Source organism: Amia ocellicauda, unplaced genomic scaffold (genome assembly GCF_036373705.1).
Source record: "Amia ocellicauda isolate fAmiCal2 unplaced genomic scaffold, fAmiCal2.hap1 HAP1_SCAFFOLD_35, whole genome shotgun sequence".
Lineage (NCBI taxonomy): Eukaryota > Metazoa > Chordata > Actinopteri > Amiiformes > Amiidae > Amia > Amia ocellicauda.
In genome coordinates this window covers 371,039-380,420 of record NW_027102920.1, presented here as the reverse complement: position 1 = coordinate 380,420, position 9,382 = coordinate 371,039, and positions in this window count along the sequence as shown.

Below are 9,382 nucleotides of genomic sequence, written 5' to 3'. Positions count from 1 at the left end.
TGTATTAAGTAGTTTATAATGAGAAGAATAACAATAATCACCTGTTTTTCATAGTTGCCTATAGGTTTTGTATCCATTGTCTCCTTCATATTAGGAAAGGAAGTTGATCCATAGCCTACTCAGAGACAACTGAGAGTTGGTCTCTGAGCAGCAGCACAAAGGGGTCGAGTCTCTCAATGTCCGTGTGTTGGAGATATTCCACCATATTGGTCCCAGCCTTTAAAACAATGTTAATGAAAGGTACTCACAGTCATTTTAAATATTACATCCTGTAGTGTTTCCTTTCAAAATATAATCTTATTATGACTTGAACTAAATAAATCCTTTGACCCACTAATACCAAATTACAGTTAGGGGGGCCACAGGTGTGATTTGAAAATACGATCTTCCATGTCTTTCTGTTGTGTTTTGACCTGGGGATCTGTAATTGTCCAAGTGGCTACTGCACATGTACTTATTTTATATTAAATGTGTTATTTAATTAGGCTTGGTTCTGGTGAGCATGTACAAGACGTCAGCTTTTTAAATAACTGTGTGTATTGGATCATACACATTTTAGAAATACTCTCTCAAACTTCCCGCATTGGTACCTCACCAGGGAGGTAGAAAAAAGCAATAGCATTGAAAAAGTGTGATTGTAGTTCTGCTCTTCTGCAATATATTTCTACAAGATCAAGAACGGGCTCTGAAAACACTGAGGGTACAGGACGAGGACAGCGAAGCAATGAGCAACACTTGATACAGGATAAGAGCAACGGATACTTAGAATTTATAGGTGTAGGCCCCGTAGTAAAATATTCCCATCCGTTTTCATGGTACAATACTTTGATAATGACCCCCAATAGTCTTTCAAATGCCTGAATATCTGAAAAACATTTTTTTTTTCTGAATTGAAAACCCTAGCTGGCTATGCATTCGTTTGGCACCATCTAACATTTCGGAATCTGTGCATTCTTTACCCTTCCACAGGCGGTACACACTGGCAGCAAAACATAAATTGTTACCTTGGTTTATGTCTATTATTTTACAAAATAAAATACCTTTTAAGCGCCTCCGCGCACCACCACCACCTTGCATATTTCTAATCACAGTGACCGTTATTCGCAAACTCAAATGTGATAGAATTTTGTTGTGACTTTGTAGTAAATTAGCTATGCTCTCTAAGAAATCTGCAGCGTCCAGCTCCCCCACATTTCGACTCCTCGATTAGAAAGGATTATGTAATGACCCCGAGCTCGGTCTCAGCTGTACAAAATCATTAGGACCCACATTGTGTGATATTTCATTTAGCAATCCTTGCACAGCTCCATGCACAATACGGACAGCATTCATATAAGATTGTACCAGATCCAGGTTCACAAACCTGAATTCTTCATAAAACTCCATACCCCGAAACCTATTAATTTCTCGGTCATAGCGACGAATAATCTCCAAAAACCCCCGAGGAGGGTCCCCGCCAACGCCACCCTCAGCCATTTGTTCATCATTTTCATTATTCATCTCTAACATTGCAGCATCACCACCCCCGATCTGATTATCATTGTTATTAGCTACCGATGCTAGTTCCTTAGATACATCCTGATCTATATATTCCTGAATTTCCAAGTTTACCGGATGGCCTCCCGTCTGGAGAGTGTGCAACAGTGTCTGTGACCGTGCTAATTGTGACACATTTGTTCTAAATTTAAGCCTACGCAGCATTCTTTTCGCAGCATTAATTTTATTTCGCATTACCCCCCTAATTACACAAGCAGACTGACAGATTTTGTGCTTCTCCTTTTTCATTGTTTGTCAATTGTTGTTTTCAGAATTGGTTGTTTTTTGTAACAACCCTTCTCGATCTTGCAGAGACTGATTGATTCACAGTGTGAATTACAGATTCATCAAACTCTCATCAGAAACGGGGCAATTCCCTATTTGTTTTAACAAATTTGTCAAAACATGTATTATGCACTGAGCGGTGTTTAACGCCTCCACAAGCTGACTGCATATCTTGCTAAACACCAGGGCCCTACAATCACCAGGGGTCTGTATGTCAACACAGGGTGATTGATCACATTTCATCTCAGTATCCCCACTAGTGGTGGCTTTAACCGTGCTTTTACCCCGTTTACCTCTTTTTACAGTAGCGGAGCTCGGTCGGTTCACTTTCACACATTGCACCCCCACATCGGTGGTGTCGTGTGCCACCCGGTTTGTCTTACTCAGGGCTTTTCTGGGCGCTGTGTTTCCCCTTTGTGTGACTGGTGGCTGTCTCCCCCGCTGTAGAACGGACCTCCCTTCATCAGCACGATCGGATCTCTTCACCTGTTTTCCACTTGACAAGCCTCTCAAGCAGGGCAATGCAGGCTGTGCCGCATTTTTAGCTATAATAAAACAAACATGTCAATTACACTTTATACAGTGACTTTTCACTACATTTCGAACAAATACAAAATATATTATTATTATTATTATTATTAATAACATTGGTAAAAACGGTGAATGTTACACACCTCCATTCAAAGTTTGCTCTGTGACTTGGGGTGGGTGGGGGAGTGCTTAGTTATATGGGTTAAACAACTGTCAAATCAAAAAACAAACATTGGTCCCATAAATGTACACAATATAATGTTTTAGAAGATGTAATTAATTTATAATATGTAACAACTTGTTCTATGGCATACCATGAAATCTGAATAAAACTGGCCATTAAACACATTGCTTTGGCCCACCTTCAGAACACGTGTCTCCTGCGGTTTGGAAGGCGCTGTTCGGGACGTAGGCATTGGGGGTTGCGAGTTCCACTCTCCGTGGTCCCCTGCGGGGTGCTCGGCCCGACAGTCTCGGCTCTGTTATTCTGTGCTGTAATATCTCGGTTCTCTCTCACCTTAAATTATACAAACCATGAACTATGCATGATATACTAACACTTTTAAACCCAACTCTATTACTATAAAAAACATTCTTACCATCAATACATGATAACGCATTTACTAGCTCTTCCTCATCAAATGGACCCCAGTCAGATGCCATTATGAAGAGTGTGTCCCTTCATATATTATATTGGATGTGTAAAATTAACTGCTTGGAGCGGCTTATTTATGGGGGGGCAAAATGGTATTTCATAATTTTTCTAAGAATCACACAAAATTGTATTCCACATAACATACCAGGAAACCGCCAAAAATGTTGTTCTTATTACAGAATTCAGTTGGGGCGGTATGTTGGGGTGTCTATTTCACTCCGATAAAGTTGATCTCCAACAGACATCTGTATCTATGCGTGCTATGGTCATGGTCTCACGTTCAAAACAACGTGTACACACTGGGTGAGGTGACCATTTGGAGAGATAAATTGTTATCACATATTTGTTATGGACACGAGCCTAATGGGTACAAATGACTGTACCCACGTGGCACCCATACACGCACCCAACTCCGCCCACACTCCTCCTCCTCTGTAGAGCCACTGCCCCCCATTTACCCACGTGTCCCCACACACGCCCCCAACCCCACCCACACCACGCCTCCTCTGTAGAGCCGCCGGCCACCATTTACAGTATAAAGAGCATGCTGGTAAACACAGAAAACATGTCACCCGTTCGGGACAGAACAGGTCTGCGGTAACTGGTGGAAACCCCCATAGCGCACTATGGCTACACCAGCTAAGAAGACACCCCCTAGCGACCACACTGCTGATGAAGATGCGGGGGCACCTAACACAAAATTAAGATGGTCGGAAGACAGGGACCCAAAAGAGGTAACACTTTATTTTACTTTAAAAACGTGTTTAGAATATTATTATTAATTTTAAACGTATGCCGGTGTTTACATGCTGTTAGGCCGTATGTGTGTATATATAAATTTCAATGCAAAGTGAATTTAAATGCATGTTTTCTTCTTTGTATGTTTATCAAAAGAATAGTGTCAGCGCTCCTCCTCCGAGCCCCAGGGATGCTCTCCCAATGTCTGATGAAGACGAAGGTGTCAACACTGGTGATGAGTCTGAAGATGATGACAAGGACCATGAACATGGCAGGGAGGATAAAACCTCAGACACTGATGATGGAGTTGGACCATCAATGGAAAGAGAGGTAAATATAGAGGTCCTACAACTGTGTATAGTTGTGTACTTCTTTACTGACCGACACACATTACAGTTTTAAGTGTTATTTTCTTTTCTCTTCATTAGAATAGTGGAGTACCAGACACCAGTGATATGGATTCCTCTGTCAACTCTTTAAGACCCCGAACAAGATTGAACATTGCATGCTTCTGTTCTTGCCTTGCTAGAACCCACAAGAGTTTTGATTCAGACAGGGAAGTTCCGAGATATAATTGTAAAAACTATGATGATCATGTAACACTAGTGATGACACACACCATAAAGGGCATTATTGCGCTAGTGTTACAACATTGTATTGGCCGTGAATTAGTTGATAAGTGTGAGGCCTGTCTGATAGGTGACCCCAGCCAAGCACAGCATCTCTGTCTAACTTTAGATCACGAGCAAGGGAGTGTCTGGAGTAGTGTCGCTCTTATATGTAACAAAATAAGTGTCACCCACTTTCTAAATGTTGTGTTATGTGTTGCACGTGCCCTATGTGGGCTATGCATCACCAGACAGACTGAGAAAGAAGTGAAATCTCTTTTGCATAGCTTAGAAACATGCACTCTACCTTCGAGATGGTTAAGTGACTTGTTGGAAAGTGTAGATGAGTAAGTGATACAATTAATTGAGAAGGTTATAAATAACAAGCCTTATAAGATGTTTTACAAATTTGTTTTGCAATAAGACATTATATATATTTTTTCCAGAGAAAGAAAACTCCTGCTGCCGTGGGTTTATGTATACGTATGTTTGAGGAATCTCTGCTTGAAGATGCCATCCTCACTCTAATAGCTCACAAGTTTGGTGATTTGTATGACACTAGTAATCCTAATGTGACATTGCTGGTTGAGGATATTGTGAAAACAGTGGATGCCCTCCCCAACATGCTCAAGAGAATGCTGTATAAAGATCCACGTCCTGGTGTACCTGCTTTTACAGCTGTTCAAAAAGTTCTCCAGAGTTCTTTTGGAAACACCATCCCTATCATGACCAAGTCCAATATATATGTGTGTATTTAAAACTTGTATTTTTTAATTTACTAAAACAGTATCATAAGACAATATAACCTTAAAAACACAGTTTATGCTATAAAACATTACACCTCCACACAAGCAGGGTGAGGTACACTCGGACCCTCACCATGATGGATGTCACCCTAGCAAAATGGCTACCATCTTACCAAATGACCTATGACCTTACAAATGGTAACAAAATGGCTCCCATCTTACCAGATGACCTATGACCTTACAAATGGCTGACATCCAATATGGCCGATATCATCCAAGATGGCTGACAAGGGAGGGTAAAAGGGTAACCCTGGGGGTGATGGGAAGGAGAGAGAAGTTCCGGTTCAAAGGTGGGGGTAACCGGAAGGTGAGGTGGGCCTTCCGGTCTATGGTACGTAGGGAGGGCGGGACTTCCGGCTGTCAAAATTGTAAGTGATGCTGCCATCATACCGTTTGACATTGTCTCCAAGGTTCTCATCGTGAATAACAAACAAAATTCAAACTACCTTCTGGCCTGACCTTCTAGCTTGACCTAATCTTTCTTAAGTATACAAGAGAGAAAAACAGGTGTGAGAAAAGAATTTCTAACTTTCCTTCCATACATACATACATACATACATACATACATACATACGGAAAATAAATAATAGAATTTTGAATCACAATAAGATGTTATCAAGTACAGAAAAAGAAAATGTAATAAAATGTGATCTTAAATACATACAAATAAAGAAAATTGGTTTACTATTTCCAGATTCCTTTTTTGAAATACAATGACATGCATTACAAATGAGTATTTACATTATATTTACAGCCGGTGCTCGTGTGTCACTGTGTCCCTCAGGCTGTGGTAGGCGCTGACATATTGGGCAGCCAGGGTGGCTGTGTGTCCCTCCCCCAGGAGGACTGACCGTTTTTCTTTTTTCTAAGTTTTGTCACAGGTTGGGTGGGCATCCATTATGTTGTTACAGAATGTGTCCCTTATTTTGGGCTAAAGCTTTCCGTGGAGGGGAACGTGGATCAGTTTGTACCATTTTTGGGAAGATCTGCCTTGTTGGGGCGGAGCTGTGATCCAGGTGAACAGCAGATCGGGCATAGGTGGGCATGTGGGCAGAGGAGTAGGAAGGCCGGTCAAGCAAATAAGCTTGCTAAGGTACGCAGCAGCAGCAAGCAGCCCCCCCATCCAGCCAGCCAGCCAGTCTGGCTAGCAGTGACTGAGTGGTTGACAGACGGCAAGCAACGGAATGTACGTGCTCTGTGATGTCATAGCAGTCAGCTGAGAGAGGCTCGTGATGTCATCGCTGAGCTGTCTGTCTGTCTGTCTGTCTCTCTCTCTCTCTCTCTCTCTCTCTCTCTCTCTTCCTCTCAATTCAATTCATTTGTATTGTCAAAGCAATTGGACATACATACATACATACATACATACATATATATATATATATACATACATACAAACATCCATACATGCTAGAAAGTCATTACTATGTTATCTTAAAGGCTAACTAAGCAGAACATATATCATTATAGAACAGAGTTCATAGGTCAACACATGGTTTTAGGGAACAGGCTCGTAGGTCATACCGTTTGACATTGTCTCCAAGGTTCTCATCGTAAATAACAAACAGAAATCAAACTATCTTCTGGGCTGATCTTCTAGTTTGACCGTATCTTTCTTAAGTATACAAGAGAGAAAAACAGGTGTAAGAAAATAATTTCTAATTTTCCTTCTACACATATATACATACATACATACATATGTAGCGTTATGTTGGGTGTATTTGGATAAGAGCATTTGGGCTCTGAGCTGAAGCACGGATCTAAAGAAGACCTCTCCCCCCCCCAAAGTTATCAGATTTCCTTAGCTCATCAGCTTGGAACTGGTTTGCATCAAAGTGACAGTTTTGGGGAGGATGGCACCGAGAAGAGGCCAAATAGTTTGGAATTCTGCTATGAGATGTCTGGAGAAAGGGGCCTGTAGGTGATAAAAACTCTTTGAAGTGGACGAGAGCCGAAATCCCGACATAGAGCTACGAACCCGGGCCAACCGGCATTTCCAAAAGATGGCATGGATTGACATCAGTCATAAATCAAGCCCCCCTCCAATAGGACACTGGGGGCTGAAACCGAAATCCAATCTCAAGAACTCAGGGACCAATCACCTACTGATCTGACAGACTTTAAGGAACAGCGGACAGTCTTTCTCTCTCTCTTTCTCTCACCTGAACCAGAAACTCGCTGCCACAGCTCAACCTGTAGCTCTGTTGCCAGAACCGGAATCAGAAACCAACCAAGTCTTTGCCGGCAACAGAAGAGTTAAACTGGGAGAAGGAGATTGAGCCGTACGAAGAATTCTTTTAAAGGACTTTATTAAATAAATAACTTTACAGACCCACCTGATCAGTGGAGTTTTACAGCTGGACAATTGACTAAGTCGACTGAATACGAAAGTGTCAGTCACTTAAATAGCTATTTGAGTCTTAAGAAACTTGACCCTTGGAATAAACAGGGCCCTGCTTTCCTCAAAGACTTTGTCTTCAAGTAACTACGGTGGAACCCTGCTTACAAAGAAGATTTTGTGCACAACCTTGGAGCATTCAAACCAGTGGAAAATCTGTTTGGAAAAGACTCTACATTCCCGAAACCCCAACTTACAGGTGCATCGACTGAGTGGAAGTTCTTGGACAAAGCCGAACCAGACTGCCTTTGTTCCAAACCACACAGACCTCGTGCCGAGTGCTGTTATCTGAGCCCGAAGGCAGAGAGGCCTCTCTGCGACGAAGTTCACATAAGTTTAACAGTTTGGAGTTTGTGATTCATGACATTTGAGAAATCAATTAGAAATGTTAATCTGTGATTCATAACTCTAGAATGTGTAATATCATTTAGTTTTCTTAAATATAAATGTGTGTTGCATTAAACTGTTTTGTTGATAATTTTAGAAATAAAATCTGTCAACCCCGAGAAATATCTTCTCATTCCTGTTTAACTGTTTAGTCTGAAATTGACACAAGTTAATAGACATTAGATTATTGGTGGCCCTGCCTATCCTTAATCATTGAATAATAATCAGTTAAGGGAAATTGTGGTAACAAATAGGATCTTTCTCGGCACCTAAACGTAAATGAGACTGATATATATATAACGAGAAGTTACCCGACATAAAAACTAACCTGCGTAGTTATTTAATGTCTGACTAATAATACTAACGAGAGACTCACCTTCGTCTTACTAACCGGTCTTGTAGTCAATGTGTTTATAACCTTTTTTGTTTAACGATTTGTTAAACGGAATGTACGTGCTCTGTGCTGTCATAGCAGTAAGCTGAGAGAGGCTCGTCATGTCATCGCTGAGCTGGCTGGCTGGCTGGCTGGCTCTGTGTGTGTGTGTGTGTGTGTGTGTGTGTGTGTATGTGTGTCTCTCTGTCTGTCTGTCTGTCTGTCTCTCTCTCTCTCTCTCTCCCTCTCAATTCAATTCATTTGTATTGTCAAAGCAATTGGATATGCATACATACATACATACATATATATGGAAAATAAACAATATGTGTACATCTCTTTCGGCATTAGTGGTGCCCTCACAGATGTGCAAGTTACATGACAGACAGACAGACAGACACACACACACTTTCACACACAGACAGACAGACAGACAGACAGACACACGCATATTATGGGTCTTTGTTGGGTAGTGAAATGGGTAGCATCAGTCGCAGTGTGGGTAATGTCAGGGAGCCAATCATAGTCCCCGTTATTTGCATATCGTGGCGCAAAGCATTCTGGGAAAAGCAACTAAACACGTTTAGTCATGTATTTGTCCATAGTTTACACATGAGATGAAAGAGACAGTATGACGTATTGAGCACCTAGGATTCTTCATGTGTATGTGAGGGGCAGAGGAACCGGATCCCAAGTGTGCGTCCCAGGTGCTATAGGTTTCAAAGCATGCAGGGGAATAGGCACCCCACCCTGACACCTACAGAAGACTGGATAGGGAGATATAAATAGCAATGGGGAGACTCTTGTACTTGGTGTGGCTCTATCCATATAGTGGGGCCAGCAGCCACTTAGCAGGTGCAGCAATAGAAGCTCAGCCTGGGGAGACTGGATTTAGCATTTCCTCTCCATTTTGATAACTATCCATAATCATTTCTGCAAAATACTTCTATGATACCTATGTATGTTTTTTACTTGTACTATATTATACTATCAAGTATCAGTGTACACATACAATGTGACCTGTTACATTAATACAGAGGCCACGGAAGGCCAGATCACTAATAGCCA